The following is a 20,570-nucleotide window of genomic DNA, read 5'->3' on the forward strand; positions in this document are numbered from 1 at the left end:
TTGCTGAACCCAAAACAAAACAAAAAAAAAAAGTTCAGCAGCTTTCGGCTCGATTTACCAGTTTACATGGTGAGTCAAACTCTCAATTTACCATTTTGCTTGTCCTTAAAAGAAGTTCAATGCATCTGATGGCTCTCAGCTCCTTTTAGTGGGGTATTACGCAAGAATATTATTTGTCAAGACTGAAGAGATATGGATGGCGCCATGGTCATCAGGATAGCTTTTCAAAGATGTTGATTGTCTACAAGGCTGACAATCCTACTTTAAATACTTGTTCTAACAATATGTCAACAGAGAAAATTAGTGTCTTTGAGGTTGAAATGAGGTGTCTTATAGTGGGGCAATTGACTTACTCTCGCATGGAGGGAAGCTAATTTAACCTTCCTACCTTCACACTGCATGTGTGACTCTTATACTCAAGAAGGATTTCTCTTTAGGAGACTCTGTGTTCTTGTACCTCCAGACCCCTTTCAAAACAGGAGCCCAATGCTTTCAATATTGCAGAGTCCTTTCCCATTACACCTCCCACTTGGCTTGCAGTCATAATTACAGATCGTTACCTAGTGCGGAATTCCTAATGCCTCATTGTTCTGTGTAATTGTCACCCATGGCAATTGGTCAAATGGTGCCCTGACATCATAATGCTACTGCAGGATGTCATCTGACATGAGGGCAAGCAATAGAATACATTTATCATGGTATTGAAATGGGTAGTAGGAAAGACAGGACTCCAGGCTGAAGGCAAAGATTGTGAGATTAAATAAACAAGGAAATTACATGAGATTTATTCATTAGTTTTATGGTGTCGGTGATCATAATATTCTCAGGTTCTCTATAGGTGAACTGATAGGGATTTGCAAGAATGAAGATGTCAGAATATGTTGTTTATAGCTTTTCTCATTCCCACTAACTGTAGCATAAACCTTCCTCCGTAAACTTATCAGATCACTTAATGGTCATTGGTGTACCATAACCTAAACGAATTGCTGTGAGCAAGGTACGCTGTCACTTGGATAGCAATGAGATATTTTTATCTACATTCTAATATAAGTGCTAGGGTTGTGTAGAGAGTGGTAGGAAAGGAGGATTGAGATTGACAGGTATGCTAGGTTGAAAATAATATTGAGATTTGAATTCTTTTTGAGCTGTGGATTTTCAAATATTATAGACGTCATAGTACTGATTAATAACCCTTAATCAAAATCTGTTTGTTGTTGTGTTGCATTAGTTTGGGAATATTCAGGTTCTGTTAATAGACTAACAGTGGACTTTTCCATTTGCAGAATATATTGAATGACCAGCAGAGGCAGTGTTGCAGAAGATGATTTCTCTGAGTTGCTGAACCCAAAACAAAACAAAAAAAAAAAGTTCAGCAGCTTTCGGCTCGATTTACCAGTTTACATGGTGAGTCAAACTCTCAATTTACCATTTTGCTTGTCCTTAAAAGAAGTTCAATGCATCTGATGGCTCTCAGCTCCTTTTAGTGGGGTATTACGCAAGAATATTATTTGTCAAGAGTGAAGAGATATGGATGGCGCCATGGTCATCAGGATAGCTTTTCAAAGATGTTGATTGTCTACAAGGCTGACAATCCTACTTTAAATACTTGTTCTAACAATATGTCAACAGAGAAAATTAGTGTCTTTGAGGTTGAAATGAGGTGTCTTATAGTGGGGCAATTGACTTACTCTCGCATGGAGGGAAGCTAATTTAACCTTCCTACCTTCACACTGCATGTGTGACTCTTATACTCAAGAAGGATTTCTCTTTAGGAGACTCTGTGTTCTTGTACCTCCAGACCCCTTTCAAAACAGGAGCCCAATGCTTTCAATATTGCAGAGTCCTTTCCCATTACACCTCCCACTTGGCTTGCAGTCATAATTACAGATCGTTACCTAGTGCGGAATTCCTAATGCCTCATTGTTCTGTGTAATTGTCACCCATGGCAATTGGTCAAATGGTGCCCTGACATCATAATGCTACTGCAGGATGTCATCTGACATGAGGGCAAGCAATAGAATACATTTATCATGGTATTGAAATGGGTAGTAGGAAAGACAGCACTCCAGGCTGAAGGCAAAGATTGTGAGATTAAATAAACAAGGAAATTACATGAGATTTATTCATTAGTTTTATGGTGTCGGTGATCATAATATTCTCAGGTTCTCTATAGGTGAACTGATAGGGATTTGCAAGAATGAAGATGTCAGAATATGTTGTTTATAGCTTTTCTCATTCCCACTAACTGTAGCATAAACCTTCCTCCGTAAACTTATCAGATCACTTAATGGTCATTGGTGTACCATAACCTAAACGAATTGCTGTGAGCAAGGTACGCTGTCACTTGGATAGCAATGAGATATTTTTATCTACATTCTAATATAAGTGCTAGGGTTGTGTAGAGAGTGGTAGGAAAGGAGGATTGAGATTGACAGGTATGCTAGGTTGAAAATAATATTGAGATTTGAATTCTTTTTGAGCTGTGGATTTTCAAATATTATAGACGTCATAGTACTGATTAATAACCCTTAATCAAAATCTGTTTGTTGTTGTGTTGCATTAGTTTGGGAATATTCAGGTTCTGTTAATAGACTAACAGTGGACTTTTCCATTTGCAGAATATATTGAATGACAAGCAGAGGCAGTGTTGCAGAATATGATTTCTCTGAGTTGCTGAACCCAAAACAAAACAAAAAAAAAGTTCAGCAGCTTTCGGCTCGATTTACCAGTTTACATGGTGAGTCAAACTCTCAATTTACCATTTTGCTTGTCCTTAAAAGAAGTTCAATGCATCTGATGGCTCTCAGCTCCTTTTAGTGGGGTATTACGCAAGAATATTATTTGTCAAGACTGAAGAGATATGGATGGCACCATGGTCATCAGGATAGCTTTTCAAAGATGTTGATTGTCTACAAGGCTGACAATCCTACTTTAAATACTTGTTCTAACAATATGTCAACAGAGAAAATTAGTGTCCTTGAGGTTGAAATGAGGTGTCTTATATTGGAGCAATTGACTTACTCTCGCATGGAGGGAAGCTAATTTAACCTTCCTACCTTCACACTGCATGTGTGACTCTTATACTCAGGAAGGATTTCTCTTTAGGAGACTCTGTGTTCTTGTAACTCCAGACCCCTTTCAAAACAGGAGCCCAATGCTTTCAATATTGCAGAGTCCTTTCCCATTACACCTCCCACTTGGCTTGTAGTCATAATTACAGATCGTTACCTAGTGCGGAATTCCTAATGCCTCATTGTTCTGTGTAATTGTCACCCATGGCAATTGGTCAAATGGTGCCCTGACATCATAATGCTACTGCAGGATGTCATCTGACATGAGGGCAAGCAATAGAATACATTTATCATGGTATTGAAATGGGTAGTAGGAAAGACAGGACTCCAGGCTGAAAGCAAAGATTGTGAGATTAAATAAACAAGGAAATTACATGAGATTTATTCATTAGTTTTATGGTGTCGGTGATCATAATATTCTCAGGTTCTCTCTAGGTGAACTGATAGGGATTTGCAAGAATGAAGATGTCAGAATATGTTGTTTATAGCTTTTCTCATTCCCACTAACTGTAGCATAAACCTTCCTCCGTAAACTTATCAGATCACTTAATGGTCATTGGTGTACCATAACCTAAAAGAATTGCTGTGAGCAGGGTACGCTGTTGCTTTGGTAGCAATGAGATCTTTTTATCTACATTCTAATATAGGTGCTAGGGTTGTGTAGAGAGTGGTAGGAAAGGAGGATTGCGGTTGACAGGTATGCTAGGTTGAAAATAATATTGAGATTTGAATTCTTTTTGAGCTGTGGATTTTCAAATATTATAGACGTCATAGTACTGATTAATAACCCTTTATCAAAATCTGTTTGTTGTTGTGTTGCATTAGTTTGGGAATATTCAGGTTCTGTTAATAGACTAACAGTGGACGTTTCCATTTGCAGAATATATTGAATGACCAGCAGAGGCAGTGTTGCAGAAGATGATTTCTCTGAGTTGCTGAACCCAAAACAAAACAAAAAAAAAAGTTTAGCAGCTTTCGGCTCGATTTACCTGTTTACATGGTGAGTCAAACTCTCAATTTACCATTTTGCTTGTCCTTAAAAGAATTTCAATGCATCTGATGGCTCTCAGCTCCTTTTAGTGGGGTATTACGCAAGAATATTATTTGTCAAGACTGAAGAGATATGGATGGCACCATGGTCATCAGGATAGCTTTTCAAAGATGTTGATTGTCTACAAGGCTGACAATCCTACTTTAAATACTTGTTCTAACAATATGTCAACAGAGAAAATTAGTGTCTTTGAGGTTGAAATGAGGTGTCTTATATTGGAGCAATTGACGTACTCTCGCATGGAGGGAAGCTAATTTAACCTTCCTACCTTCACACTGCATGTGTGACTCTTATACTCAAGAAGGATTTCTCTTTAGGAGACTCTGTGTTCTTGTACCTCCAGACCCCTTTCAAAACAGGAGCCCAATGCTTTCAATATTGCAGAGTCCTTTCCCATTACACCTCCCACTTGGTTTGCAGTCATAATTACAGATCGTTACCTAGTGCGGAATTCCTAATGCCTCATTGTTCTGTGTAATTGTCACCCATGGCAATTGGTCAAATGGTGCCCTGACATCATAATGCTACTGCAGGATGTCATCTGACATGAGGGCAAGCAATAGAATACATTTATCATGGTATTGAAATGGGTAGTAGGAAAGACAGGACTCCAGGCTGAAGGCAAAGATTGTGAGATTAAATAAACAAGGAAATTACATGAGATTTATTCATTAGTGTTATGGTGTCGGTGATCATAATATTCTCAGGTTCTCTATAGGTGAACTGATAGGGATTTGCAAGAATGAAGATGTCAGAATATGTTGTTTATAGCTTTTCTCATTCCCACTAACTGTAGCAGAAACCTTCCTCCGTAAACTTATCAGATCACTTAATGGTCATTGGTGTACCATAACCTAAAAGAATTGCTGTGAGCAGGGTACGCTGTTGCTTTGGTAGCAATGAGATCTTTTTATCTACATTCTAATATAGGTGCTAGGGTTGTGTAGAGAGTGGTAGGAAAGGAGGATTGCGATTGACAGGTATGCTAGGTTGAAAATAATATTGAGATTTGAGTTCTTTTTGAGCTGTGGATTTTCAAATATTATAGACGTCATAGTACTGATTAATAACCCTTTATCAAAATCTATTTGTTGTTGTGTTGCATTAGTTTGGGAATATTCAGGTTCTGTTAATAGACTAACAGTGGACGTTTCCATTTGCAGAATATATTGAATGACCAGCAGAGGCAGTGTTGCAGAAGATGATTTCTCTGAGTTGCTGAACCCAAAACAAAACAAAAAAAAAAGTTCAGCAGCTTTCGGCTCGATTTACCTGTTTACATGGTGAGTCAAACTCTCAATTTACCATTTTGCTTGTCCTTAAAAGAATTTCAATGCATCTGATGGCTCTCAGCTCCTTTTAGTGGGGTATTACGCAAGAATATTATTTGTCAAGACTGAAGAGATATGGATGGCACCATGGTCATCAGGATAGCTTTTCAAAGATGCTGATTGTCTACAAGGCTGGCAATCCTACTTTAAATACTTGTTCTAACAATATGTCAACAGAGAAAATTAGTGTCGTTGAGGTTGAAATGAGGTGTCTTATATTGGAGCAATTGACTTACTCTCGCATTGGAGGGAAGCTAATTTAACCTTCCTACCTTCACACTGCATATGTGACTCTTATACTCAAGAAGGATTTCTCTTTAGGAGACTCTGTGTTCTTGTAACTCCAGACCCCTTTCAAAACAGGAGCCCAATGCTTTCAATATTGCAGAGTCCTTTCCCATTACACCTCCCACTTGGCTTGCAGTCATAATTACAGATCGTTACCTAGTGCGGAATTCCTAATGCCTCATTGTTCTGTGTAATTGTCACCCATGGCAATTGGTCAAATGGTGCCCTGACATCATAATGCTACTGCAGGATGTCATCTGACATGAGGGCAAGCAATAGAATACATTTATCATGGTATTGAAATGGGTAGTAGGAAAGACAGGACTCCAGGCTGAAGGCAAAGATTGTGAGATTAAATAAACAAGGAAATTACATGAGATTTATTCATTAGTTTTATGGTGTCGGTGATCATAATATTCTCAGGTTCTCTATAGTTGAACTGATAGGGATTTGCAAGAATGAAGATGTCAGAATATGTTGTTTATAGCTTTTCTCATTCCCACTAACTGTAGCAGAAACCTTCCTCCGTAAACTTATCAGATCACTTAATGGTCATTGGTGTACCATAACCTAAAAGAATTGCTGTGAGCAGGGTACGCTGTTGCTTTGGTAGCAATGAGATCTTTTTATCTACATTCTAATATAGGTGCTAGGGTTGTGTAGAGAGTGGTAGGAAAGGAGGATTAAGATTGACAGGTATGCTAGGTTGAAAATAATATTGAGATTTGAATTCTTTTTGAGCTGTGGATTTTCAAATATTATAGACGTCATAGTACTGATTAATAACCCTTTATCAAAATCTGTTTGTTGTTGTGTTGCATTAGTTTGGGAATATTCAGGTTCTGTTAATAGACTAACAGTGGACTTTTCCATTTGCAGAATATATTGAATGACCAGCAGAGGCAGTGTTGCAGAAGATGATTTCTCTGAGTTGCTGAACCCAAAACAAAACAAAAAAAAAGTTCAGCAGCTTTCGGCTCGATTTACCTGTTTACATGGTGAGTCAAACTCTCAATTTACCATTTTGCTTGTCCTTAAAAGAAGTTTAATGCATCTGATGGCTCTCAGCTCCTTTTAGTGGGGTATTACGCAAGAATATTATTTGTCAAGACTGAAGAGATATGGATGGCACCATGGTCATCAGGATAGCTTTTCAAAGATGTTGATTGTCTACAAGGCTGACAATCCTACTTTAAATACTTGTTCTAACAATATGTCAACAGAGAAAATTAGTGTCTTTGAGGTTGAAATGAGGTGTCTTATATTGGAGCAATTGACGTACTCTCGCATGGAGGGAAGCTAATTTAACCTTCCTACCTTCACACTGCATGTGTGACTCTTATACTCAAGAAGGATTTCTCTTTAGGAGACTCTGTGTTCTTGTACCTCCAGACCCCTTTCAAAACAGGAGCCCAATGCTTTCAATATTGCAGAGTCCTTTCCCATTACACCTCCCACTTGGTTTGCAGTCATAATTACAGATCGTTACCTAGTGCGGAATTCCTAATGCCTCATTGTTCTGTGTAATTGTCACCCATGGCAATTGGTCAAATGGTGCCCTGACATCATAATGCTACTGCAGGATGTCATCTGACATGAGGGCAAGCAATAGAATACATTTATCATGGTATTGAAATGGGTAGTAGGAAAGACAGGACTCCAGGCTGAAGGCAAAGATTGTGAGATTAAATAAACAAGGAAATTACATGAGATTTATTCATTAGTTTTATGGTGTCGGTGATCATAATATTCTCAGGTTCTCTATAGGTGAACTGATAGGGATTTGCAAGAATGAAGATGTCAGAATATGTTGTTTATAGCTTTTCTCATTCCCACTAACTGTAGCAGAAACCTTCCTCCGTAAACTTATCAGATCACTTAATGGTCATTGGTGTACCATAACCTAAAAGAATTGCTGTGAGCAGGGTACGCTGTTGCTTTGGTAGCAATGAGATCTTTTTATCTACATTCTAATATAGGTGCTAGGGTTGTGTAGAGAGTGGTAGGAAAGGAGGATTGCGATTGACAGGTATGCTAGGTTGAAAATAATATTGAGATTTGAGTTCTTTTTGAGCTGTGGATTTTCAAATATTATAGACGTCATAGTACTGATTAATAACCCTTTATCAAAATCTATTTGTTGTTGTGTTGCATTAGTTTGGGAATATTCAGGTTCTGTTAATAGACTAACAGTGGACGTTTCCATTTGCAGAATATATTGAATGACCAGCAGAGGCAGTGTTGCAGAAGATGATTTCTCTGAGTTGCTGAACCCAAAACAAAACAAAAAAAAAAGTTCAGCAGCTTTCGGCTCGATTTACCTGTTTACATGGTGAGTCAAACTCTCAATTTACCATTTTGCTTGTCCTTAAAAGAATTTCAATGCATCTGATGGCTCTCAGCTCCTTTTAGTGGGGTATTACGCAAGAATATTATTTGTCAAGACTGAAGAGATATGGATGGCACCATGGTCATCAGGATAGCTTTTCAAAGATGCTGATTGTCTACAAGGCTGACAATCCTACTTTAAATACTTGTTCTAACAATATGTCAACAGAGAAAATTAGTGTCGTTGAGGTTGAAATGAGGTGTCTTATATTGGAGCAATTGACTTACTCTCGCATTGGAGGGAAGCTAATTTAACCTTCCTACCTTCACACTGCATATGTGACTCTTATACTCAAGAAGGATTTCTCTTTAGGAGACTCTGTGTTCTTGTACCTCCAGACCCCTTTCAAAACAGGAGCCCAATGCTTTCAATATTGCAGAGTCCTTTCCCATTACACCTCCCACTTGGTTTGCAGTCATAATTACAGATCGTTACCTAGTGCGGAATTCCTAATGCCTCATTGTTCTGTGTAATTGTCACCCATGGCAATTGGTCAAATGGTGCCCTGACATCATAATGCTACTGCAGGATGTCATCTGACATGAGGGCAAGCAATAGAATACATTTATCATGGTATTGAAATGGGTAGTAGGAAAGACAGGACTCCAGGCTGAAGGCAAAGATTGTGAGATTAAATAAACAAGGAAATTACATGAGATTTATTCATTAGTTTTATGGTGTCGGTGATCATAATATTCTCAGGTTCTCTATAGGTGAACTGATAGGGATTTGCAAGAATGAAGATGTCAGAATATGTTGTTTATAGCTTTTCTCATTCCCACTAACTGTAGCAGAAACCTTCCTCCGTAAACTTATCAGATCACTTAATGGTCATTGGTGTACCATAACCTAAAAGAATTGCTGTGAGCAGGGTACGCTGTTGCTTTGGTAGCAATGAGATCTTTTTATCTACATTCTAATATAGGTGCTAGGGTTGTGTAGAGAGTGGTAGGAAAGGAGGATTGCGATTGACAGGTATGCTAGGTTGAAAATAATATTGAGATTTGAGTTCTTTTTGAGCTGTGGATTTTCAAATATTATAGACGTCATAGTACTGATTAATAACCCTTTATCAAAATCTATTTGTTGTTGTGTTGCATTAGTTTGGGAATATTCAGGTTCTGTTAATAGACTAACAGTGGACGTTTCCATTTGCAGAATATATTGAATGACCAGCAGAGGCAGTGTTGCAGAAGATGATTTCTCTGAGTTGCTGAACCCAAAACAAAACAAAAAAAAAAGTTCAGCAGCTTTCGGCTCGATTTACCTGTTTACATGGTGAGTCAAACTCTCAATTTACCATTTTGCTTGTCCTTAAAAGAATTTCAATGCATCTGATGGCTCTCAGCTCCTTTTAGTGGGGTATTACGCAAGAATATTATTTGTCAAGACTGAAGAGATATGGATGGCACCATGGTCATCAGGATAGCTTTTCAAAGATGCTGATTGTCTACAAGGCTGACAATCCTACTTTAAATACTTGTTCTAACAATATGTCAACAGAGAAAATTAGTGTCGTTGAGGTTGAAATGAGGTGTCTTATATTGGAGCAATTGACTTACTCTCGCATTGGAGGGAAGCTAATTTAACCTTCCTACCTTCACACTGCATATGTGACTCTTATACTCAAGAAGGATTTCTCTTTAGGAGACTCTGTGTTCTTGTACCTCCAGACCCCTTTCAAAACAGGAGCCCAATGCTTTCAATATTGCAGAGTCCTTTCCCATTACACCTCCCACTTGGTTTGCAGTCATAATTACAGATCGTTACCTAGTGCGGAATTCCTAATGCCTCATTGTTCTGTGTAATTGTCACCCATGGCAATTGGTCAAATGGTGCCCTGACAGTATAATGCTACTGCAGGATGTCATCTGACATGAGGGCAAGCAATAGAATACATTTATCATGGTATTGAAATGGGTAGTAGGAAAGACAGGACTCCAGGCTGAAGGCAGAGATTGTGAGATTAAATAAACAAGGAAATTACATGAGATTTATTCATTAGTTTTATGGTGTCGGTGATCATAATATTCCCAGGTTCTCTCTAGGTGAACTGATAGGGATTTGCAAGAATAAAGATGTCAGAATATGTTGTTAATTGCTTTTCTCATTCCCACTAACTGTAGCAGAAACCTTCCTCCGTAAACTTATCAGATCACTTAATGGTCATTGGTGTACCATAACCTAAAAGAATTGCTGTGAGCAGGGTACGCTGTTGCTTTGGTAGCAATGAGATCTTTTTATCTACATTCTAATATAGGTGCTAGGGTTGTGTAGAGAGTGGTAGGAAAGGAGGATTGTGATTGACAGGTATGCTAGGTTGAAAATAATATTGAGATTTGAATTCTTTTTGAGCTGTGGATTTTCAAATATTATAGACGTCATAGTACTGATTAATAACCCTTTATCAAAATCTGTTTGTTGTTGTGTTGCATTAGTTTGGGAATATTCAGGTTCTGTTAATAGACTAACAGTGGACTTTTCCATTTGCAGAATATATTGAATGACCAGCAGAGGCAGTGTTGCAGAAGATGATTTATCTGAGTTGCTGAACCCAAAACAAAACAAAAAAAAAAAGTTCAGCAGCTTTCGGCACGATTTACCAGTTTACATGGTGAGTCAAACTCTCAATTTACCATTTTGCTTGTCCTTAAAAGAAGTTCAATGCATCTGATGGCTCTCAGCTCCTTTTAGTGGGGTATTACGCAAGAATATTATTTGTCAAGACTGAAGAGATATGGATGGCGCCATGGTCATCAGGATAGCTTTTCAAAGATGTTGATTGTCTACAAGGCTGGCAATCCTACTTTAAATACTTGTTCTAACAATATGTCAACAGAGAAAATTAGTGTCTTTGAGGTTGAAATGAGGTGTCTTATAGTGGGGCAATTGACTTACTCTCGCATGGAGGGAAGCTAATTTAACCTTCCTACCTTCACACTGCATGTGTGACTCTTATACTCAAGAAGGATTTCTCTTTAGGAGAATCTGTGTTCTTGTACCTCCAGACCCCTTTCAAAACAGGAGCCCAATGCTTTCAATATTGCAGAGTCCTTTCCCATTACACCTCCCACTTGGCTTGCAGTCATAATTACAGATCGTTACCTAGTGCGGAATTCCTAATGCCTCGTTGTTCTGTGTAATTGTCACTCATGGCAATTGGTCAAATGGTGCCCTGACATCATAATGCTACTGCAGGATGTCATCTGACATGATGGCAAGCAATAGAATACATTTATCATGGTATTGAAATGGGTAGTAGGAAAGACAGGACTCCAGGCTGAAGGCAAAGATTGTGAGATTAAATAAACAAGGAAATTACATGAGATTTATTCATTAGTTTTATGGTGTCGGTGATCATAATATTCTCAGGTTCTCTATAGGTGAACTGATAGGGATTTGCAAGAATGAAGATGTCAGAATATGTTGTTTATAGCTTTTCTCATTCCCACTAACTGTAGCATAAACCTTCCTCTGTAAACTTATCAGATCACTTAATGGTCATTGGTGTACCATAACCTAAACGAATTGCTGTGAGCAAGGTACGCTGTCACTTGGATAGCAATGAGATCTTTTTATCTACATTCTAATATAGGTGCTAGGGTTGTGTAGAGAGTGGTAGGAAAGGAGGATTAAGATTGACAGGTATGCTAGGTTGAAAATAATATTGAAATTTGAATTCTTTTTGAGCTGTGGATTTTTAAATATTATAGACGTCATAGTACTGATTAATAACCCTTTATCAAAATCTGTTTGTTGTTGTGTTGCATTAGTTTGGGAATATTCAGGAAAGACAGGACTCCAGGCTGAAGGCAAAGATTGTGAGATTAAATAAACAAGGAAATTACATGAGATTTATTCATTAGTTTTATGGTGTCGGTGATCATAATATTCTCAGGTTCTCTATAGGTGAACTGATAGGGATTTGCAAGAATGAAGATGTCAGAATATGTTGTTTATAGCTTTTCTCATTCCCACTAACTGTAGCAGAAACCTTCCTCCGTAAACTTATCAGATCACTTAATGGTCATTGGTGTACCATAACCTAAAAGAATTGCTGTGAGCAGGGTACGCTGTTGCTTTGGTAGCAATGAGATCTTTTTATCTACATTCTAATATAGGTGCTAGGGTTGTGTAGAGAGTGGTAGGAAAGGAGGATTGAGATTGACAGGTATGCTAGGTTGAAAATAATATTGAGATTTGAATTCTTTTTGAGCTGTGGATTTTCAAATATTATAGACGTCATAGTACTGATTAATAACCCTTTATCAAAATCTGTTTGTTGTTGTGTTGCATTAGTTTGGGAATATTCAGGTTCTGTTAATAGACTAACAGTGGACTTTTCCATTTGCAGAATATATTGAATGACAAGCAGAGGCAGTGTTGCAGAATATGATTTCTCTGAGTTGCTGAACCCAAAACAAAACAAAAAAAAAGTTCAGCAGCTTTCGGCTCGATTTACCAGTTTACATGGTGAGTCAAACTCTCAATTTACCATTTTGCTTGTCCTTAACACCTTGGCTGCTAGGGGTTTTCCCGCTGGGTGCTGGATCCTTTGTAATCCCATTGTTTGTGACAAAGCCAGCTCGTCATAAGCACAGGGCAGGTAAAGCCCATGACGAGCTGGCTTTGTCATCAGCACTGAAGGGGTTAAAAGAAGTTCAAGGCATCTGATGGCTCTCAGCTCCTTTTAGTGGGGTATTACGCAAGAATATTATTTGTCAAGACTGAAGCGATATGGATGGCGCCATGGTCATCAGGATAGCTTTTCAAAGATGTTGATTGTCTACAAGGCTGACAATCCTACTTTAAATACTTGTTCTAACAATATGTCAACAGAGAAAATTAGTGTCTTTGAGGTTGAAATGAGGTGTCTTATATTGGAGCAATTGACTTACTCTCGCATGGAGGGAAGCTAATTTAACCTTCCTACCTTCACAATGCATGTGTGACTCTTATACTCAAGAAGGATTTCTCTTTAGGAGACTCTGTGTTCTTGTACCTCCAGACCCCTTTCAAAACAGGAGCCCAATGCTTTCAATATTGCAGAGTCCTTTCCCATTACACCTCCCACTTGGCTTGCAGTCATAATTACAGATCGTTACCTAGTGCGGAATTCCTAATGCCTCATTGTTCTGTGTAATTGTCACCCATGGCAATTGGTCAAATGGTGCCCTGACATCATAATGCTACTGCAGGATGTCATCTGACATGAGGGCAAGCAATAGAATACATTTATCATGGTATTGAAATGGGTAGTAGGAAAGACAGGACTCCAGGCTGAAGGCAAAGATTGTGAGATTAAATAAACAAGGAAATTACATGAGATTTATTCATTAGTTTTATGGTGTCGGTGATTATAATATTCTCAGGTTCTCTATAGGTGAACTGATAGGGATTTGCAAGAATGAAGATGTCAGATTATGTTGTTTATAGCTTTTCTCATTCCCACTAACTGTAGCATAAACCTTCCTCCGTAAACTTATCAGATCACTTAATGGTCATTGGTGTACCATAACCTAAACGAATTGCTGTGAGCAAGGTACGCTGTCACTTGGATAGCAATGAGATATTTTTATCTACATTCTAATATAAGTGCTAGGGTTGTGTAGAGAGTGGTAGGAAAGGAGGATTGAGATTGACAGGTATGCTAGGTTGAAAAGAATATTGAGATTTGAATTCTTTTTGAGCTGTGGATTTTCAAATATTATAGACGTCATAGTACTGATTAATAACCCTTAATCAAAATCTGTTTGTTGTTGTGTTGCATTAGTTTGGGAATATTCAGGTTCTGTTAATAGACTAACAGTGGACTTTTCCATTTGCAGAATATATTGAATGACAAGCAGAGGCAGTGTTGCAGAATATGATTTCTCTGAGTTGCTGAACCCAAAACAAAACAAAAAAAAAGTTCAGCAGCTTTCGGCTCGATTTACCAGTTTACATGGTGAGTCAAACTCTCAATTTACCATTTTGCTTGTCCTTAACACCTTGGCTGCTAGGGGTTTTCCCGCTGGGTGCTGGATCCTTTGTAATCCCATTGTTTGTGACAAAGCCAGCTCGTCATAAGCACAGGGCAGGTAAAGCCCATGACGAGCTGGCTTTGTCATCAGCACTGAAGGGGTTAAAAGAAGTTCAAGGCATCTGATGGCTCTCAGCTCCTTTTAGTGGGGTATTACGCAAGAATATTATTTGTCAAGACTGAAGCGATATGGATGGCGCCATGGTCATCAGGATAGCTTTTCAAAGATGTTGATTGTCTACAAGGCTGACAATCCTACTTTAAATACTTGTTCTAACAATATGTCAACAGAGAAAATTAGTGTCTTTGAGGTTGAAATGAGGTGTCTTATATTGGAGCAATTGACTTACTCTCGCATGGAGGGAAGCTAATTTAACCTTCCTACCTTCACAATGCATGTGTGACACTTATACTCAAGAAGGATTTCTCTTTAGGAGACTCTGTGTTCTTGTAACTCCAGACCCCTTTCAAAACAGGAGCCCAATGCTTTCTATATTGCAGAGTCCTTTCCCATTACACCTCCCACTTGGCTTGCAGTCATGATTACAGATCGTTACCTAGTGCGGAATTCCTAATGCCTCATTGTTCTGTGTAATTGTCACCCATGGCAATTGGTCAAATGGTGCCCTGACATCATAATGCTACTGCAGGATGTCATCTGACATGAGGGCAAGCAATAGAATACATTTATCATGGTATTGAAATGGGTAGTAGGAAAGACAGGACTCCAGGCTGAAGGCAAAGATTGTGAGATTAAATAAACAAGGAAATTACATGAGATTTATTCATTAGTTTTATGGTGTCGGTGATCATAATATTCTCAGGTTCTCTATAGGTGAACTGATAGGGATTTGCAAGAATGAAGATGTCAGAATATGTTGTTTATAGCTTTTCTCATTCCCACTAACTGTAGCATAAACCTTCCTCCGTAAACTTATCAGATCACTTAATGGTCATTGGTGTACCATAACCTAAACGAATTGCTGTGAGCAAGGTACGCTGTCACTTGGATAGCAATGAGATATTTTTATCTACATTCTAATATAAGTGCTAGGGTTGTGTAGAGAGTGGTAGGAAAGGAGGATTGAGATTGACAGGTATGCTAGGTTGAAAATATTATTGAGATTTGAATTCTTTTTGAGCTGTGGATTTTCAAATATTATAGACGTCATAGTACTGATTAATAACCCTTTATCAAAATCTGTTTGTTGTTGTGTTGCATTAGTTTGGGAATATTCAGGTTCTGTTAATAGACTAACAGTGGGCTTTTCCATTTGCAGAATATATTGAATGACCAGCAGAGGCAGTGTTGCAGAAGATGATTTCTCTGAGTTGCTGAACCCAAAACAAAACAAAAAAAAAAGTTCAGCAGCTTTCGGCTCGATTTACCTGTTTACATGGTGAGTCAAACTCTCAATTTACTATTTTGCTTGTCCTTAAAAGAAGTTCAATGCATCTGATGGCTCTCAGCTCCTTTTAGTGGGGTATTACGCAAGAATATTATTTGTCAAGACTGAAGAGATATGGATGGCACCATGGTCATCAGGATAGCTTTTCAAAGATGTTGATTGTCTACAAGGCTGACAATCCTACTTTAAATACTTGTTCTAACAATATGTCAACAGAGAAAATTAGTGTCCTTGAGGTTGAAATGAGGTGTCTTATATTGGAGCAATTGACTTACTCTCGCATGGAGGGAAGCTAATTTAACCTTCCTACCTTCACACTGCATGTGTGACTCTTATACTCAGGAAGGATTTCTCTTTAGGAGACTCTGTGTTCTTGTAACTCCAGACCCCTTTCAAAACAGGAGCCCAATGCTTTCAATATTGCAGAGTCCTTTCCCATTACACCTCCCACTTGGCTTGTAGTCATAATTACAGATCGTTACCTAGTGCGGAATTCCTAATGCCTCATTGTTCTGTGTAATTGTCACCCATGGCAATTGGTCAAATGGTGCCCTGACATCATAATGCTACTGCAGGATGTCATCTGACATGAGGGCAAGCAATAGAATACATTTATCATGGTATTGAAATGGGTAGTAGGAAAGACAGGACTCCAGGCTGAAAGCAAAGATTGTGAGATTAAATAAACAAGGAAATTACATGAGATTTATTCATTAGTTTTATGGTGTCGGTGATCATAATATTCTCAGGTTCTCTCTAGGTGAACTGATAGGGATTTGCAAGAATGAAGATGTCAGAATATGTTGTTTATAGCTTTTCTCATTCCCACTAACTGTAGCATAAACCTTCCTCCGTAAACTTATCAGATCACTTAATGGTCATTGGTGTACCATAACCTAAAAGAATTGCTGTGAGCAGGGTACGCTGTTGCTTTGGTAGCAATGAGATCTTTTTATCTACATTCTAATATAGGTGCTAGGGTTGTGTAGAGAGTGGTAGGAAAGGAGGATTGCGGTTGACAGGTATGCTAGGTTGAAAATAATATTGAGATTTGAATTCTTTTTGAGCTGTGGATTTTCAAATATTATAGACGTCATAGTACTGATTAATAACCCTTTATCAAAATCTGTTTGTTGTTGTGTTGCATTAGTTTGGGAATATTCAGGTTCTGTTAATAGACTAACAGTGGACGTTTCCATTTGCAGAATATATTGAATGACCAGCAGAGGCAGTGTTGCAGAAGATGATTTCTCTGAGTTGCTGAACCCAAAACAAAACAAAAAAAAAAGTTTAGCAGCTTTCGGCTCGATTTACCTGTTTACATGGTGAGTCAAACTCTCAATTTACCATTTTGCTTGTCCTTAAAAGAATTTCAATGCATCTGATGGCTCTCAGCTCCTTTTAGTGGGGTATTACGCAAGAATATTATTTGTCAAGACTGAAGAGATATGGATGGCACCATGGTCATCAGGATAGCTTTTCAAAGATGTTGATTGTCTACAAGGCTGACAATCCTACTTTAAATACTTGTTCTAACAATATGTCAACAGAGAAAATTAGTGTCTTTGAGGTTGAAATGAGGTGTCTTATATTGGAGCAATTGACGTACTCTCGCATGGAGGGAAGCTAATTTAACCTTCCTACCTTCACACTGCATGTGTGACTCTTATACTCAAGAAGGATTTCTCTTTAGGAGACTCTGTGTTCTTGTACCTCCAGACCCCTTTCAAAACAGGAGCCCAATGCTTTCAATATTGCAGAGTCCTTTCCCATTACACCTCCCACTTGGTTTGCAGTCATAATTACAGATCGTTACCTAGTGCGGAATTCCTAATGCCTCATTGTTCTGTGTAATTGTCACCCATGGCAATTGGTCAAATGGTGCCCTGACATCATAATGCTACTGCAGGATGTCATCTGACATGAGGGCAAGCAATAGAATACATTTATCATGGTATTGAAATGGGTAGTAGGAAAGACAGGACTCCAGGCTGAAGGCAAAGATTGTGAGATTAAATAAACAAGGAAATTACATGAGATTTATTCATTAGTGTTATGGTGTCGGTGATCATAATATTCTCAGGTTCTCTATAGGTGAACTGATAGGGATTTGCAAGAATGAAGATGTCAGAATATGTTGTTTATAGCTTTTCTCATTCCCACTAACTGTAGCAGAAACCTTCCTCCGTAAACTTATCAGATCACTTAATGGTCATTGGTGTACCATAACCTAAAAGAATTGCTGTGAGCAGGGTACGCTGTTGCTTTGGTAGCAATGAGATCTTTTTATCTACATTCTAATATAGGTGCTAGGGTTGTGTAGAGAGTGGTAGGAAAGGAGGATTGCGATTGACAGGTATGCTAGGTTGAAAATAATATTGAGATTTGAGTTCTTTTTGAGCTGTGGATTTTCAAATATTATAGACGTCATAGTACTGATTAATAACCCTTTATCAAAATCTATTTGTTGTTGTGTTGCATTAGTTTGGGAATATTCAGGTTCTGTTAATAGACTAACAGTGGACGTTTCCATTTGCAGAATATATTGAATGACCAGCAGAGGCAGTGTTGCAGAAGATGATTTCTCTGAGTTGCTGAACCCAAAACAAAACAAAAAAAAAAGTTCAGCAGCTTTCGGCTCGATTTACCTGTTTACATGGTGAGTCAAACTCTCAATTTACCATTTTGCTTGTCCTTAAAAGAATTTCAATGCATCTGATGGCTCTCAGCTCCTTTTAGTGGGGTATTACGCAAGAATATTATTTGTCAAGACTGAAGAGATATGGATGGCACCATGGTCATCAGGATAGCTTTTCAAAGATGCTGATTGTCTACAAGGCTGACAATCCTACTTTAAATACTTGTTCTAACAATATGTCAACAGAGAAAATTAGTGTCGTTGAGGTTGAAATGAGGTGTCTTATATTGGAGCAATTGACTTACTCTCGCATTGGAGGGAAGCTAATTTAACCTTCCTACCTTCACACTGCATATGTGACTCTTATACTCAAGAAGGATTTCTCTTTAGGAGACTCTGTGTTCTTGTAACTCCAGACCCCTTTCAAAACAGGAGCCCAATGCTTTCAATATTGCAGAGTCCTTTCCCATTACACCTCCCACTTGGCTTGCAGTCATAATTACAGATCGTTACCTAGTGCGGAATTCCTAATGCCTCATTGTTCTGTGTAATTGTCACCCATGGCAATTGGTCAAATGGTGCCCTGACATCATAATGCTACTGCAGGATGTCATCTGACATGAGGGCAAGCAATAGAATACATTTATCATGGTATTGAAATGGGTAGTAGGAAAGACAGGACTCCAGGCTGAAGGCAAAGATTGTGAGATTAAATAAACAAGGAAATTACATGAGATTTATTCATTAGTTTTATGGTGTCGGTGATCATAATATTCTCAGGTTCTCTATAGGTGAACTGATAGGGATTTGCAAGAATGAAGATGTCAGAATATGTTGTTTATAGCTTTTCTCATTCCCACTAACTGTAGCAGAAACCTTCCTCCGTAAACTTATCAGATCACTTAATGGTCATTGGTGTACCATAACCTAAAAGAATTGCTGTGAGCAGGGTACGCTGTTGCTTTGGTAGCAATGAGATCTTTTTATCTACATTCTAATATAGGTGCTAGGGTTGTGTAGAGAGTGGTAGGAAAGGAGGATTAAGATTGACAGGTATGCTAGGTTGAAAATAATATTGAGATTTGAATTCTTTTTGAGCTGTGGATTTTCAAATATTATAGACGTCATAGTACTGATTAATAACCCTTTATCAAAATCTGTTTGTTGTTGTGTTGCATTAGTTTGGGAATATTCAGGTTCTGTTAATAGACTAACAGTGGACTTTTCCATTTGCAGAATATATTGAATGACCAGCAGAGGCAGTGTTGCAGAAGATGATTTCTCTGAGTTGCTGAACCCAAAACAAAACAAAAAAAAAGTTCAGCAGCTTTCGGCTCGATTTACCTGTTTACATGGTGAGTCAAACTCTCAATTTACCATTTTGCTTGTCCTTAAAAGAAGTTCAATGCATCTGATGGCTCTCAGCTCCTTTTAGTGGGGTATTACGCAAGAATATTATTTGTCAAGACTGAAGAGATATGGATGGCACCATGGTCATCAGGATAGCTTTTCAATGATGTTGATTGTCTACAAGGCTGACAATCCTACTTTAAATACTTGTTCTAACAATATGTCAACAGAGAAAATTAGTGTCTTTGAGGTTGAAATGAGGTGTCTTATATTGGAGCAATTGACGTACTCTCGCATGGAGGGAAGCTAATTTAACCTTCCTACCTTCACACTGCATGTGTGACTCTTATACTCAAGAAGGATTTCTCTTTAGGAGACTCTGTGTTCTTGTACCTCCAGACCCCTTTCAAAACAGGAGCCCAATGCTTTCAATATTGCAGAGTCCTTTCCCATTACACCTCCCACTTGGTTTGCAGTCATAATTACAGATCGTTACCTAGTGCGGAATTCCTAATGCCTCATTGTTCTGTGTAATTGTCACCCATGGCAATTGGTCAAATGGTGCCCTGACATCATAATGCTACTGCAGGATGTCATCTGACATGAGGGCAAGCAATAGAATACCTTTATCATGGTATTGAAATGGGTAGTAGGAAAGACAGGACTCCAGACTGAAGGCAAAGATTGTGAGATTAAATAAACAAGGAAATTACATGAGATTTATTCATTAGTTTTATGGTGTCGGTGATCATAATATTCTCAGGTTCTCTATAGGTGAACTGATAGGGATTTGCAAGAATGAAGATGTCAGAATATGTTGTTTATAGCTTTTCTCATTCCCACTAACTGTAGCAGAAACCTTCCTCCGTAAACTTATCAGATCACTTAATGGTCATTGGTGTACCATAACCTAAAAGAATTGCTGTGAGCAGGGTACGCTGTTGCTTTGGTAGCAATGAGATCTTTTTATCTACATTCTAATATAGGTGCTAGGGTTGTGTAGAGAGTGGTAGGAAAGGAG

The sequence above is a fragment of the Lissotriton vulgaris genome, chromosome 11 (genome assembly GCF_964263255.1).
Source record: "Lissotriton vulgaris chromosome 11, aLisVul1.2, whole genome shotgun sequence".
Lineage (NCBI taxonomy): Eukaryota > Metazoa > Chordata > Amphibia > Caudata > Salamandridae > Lissotriton > Lissotriton vulgaris.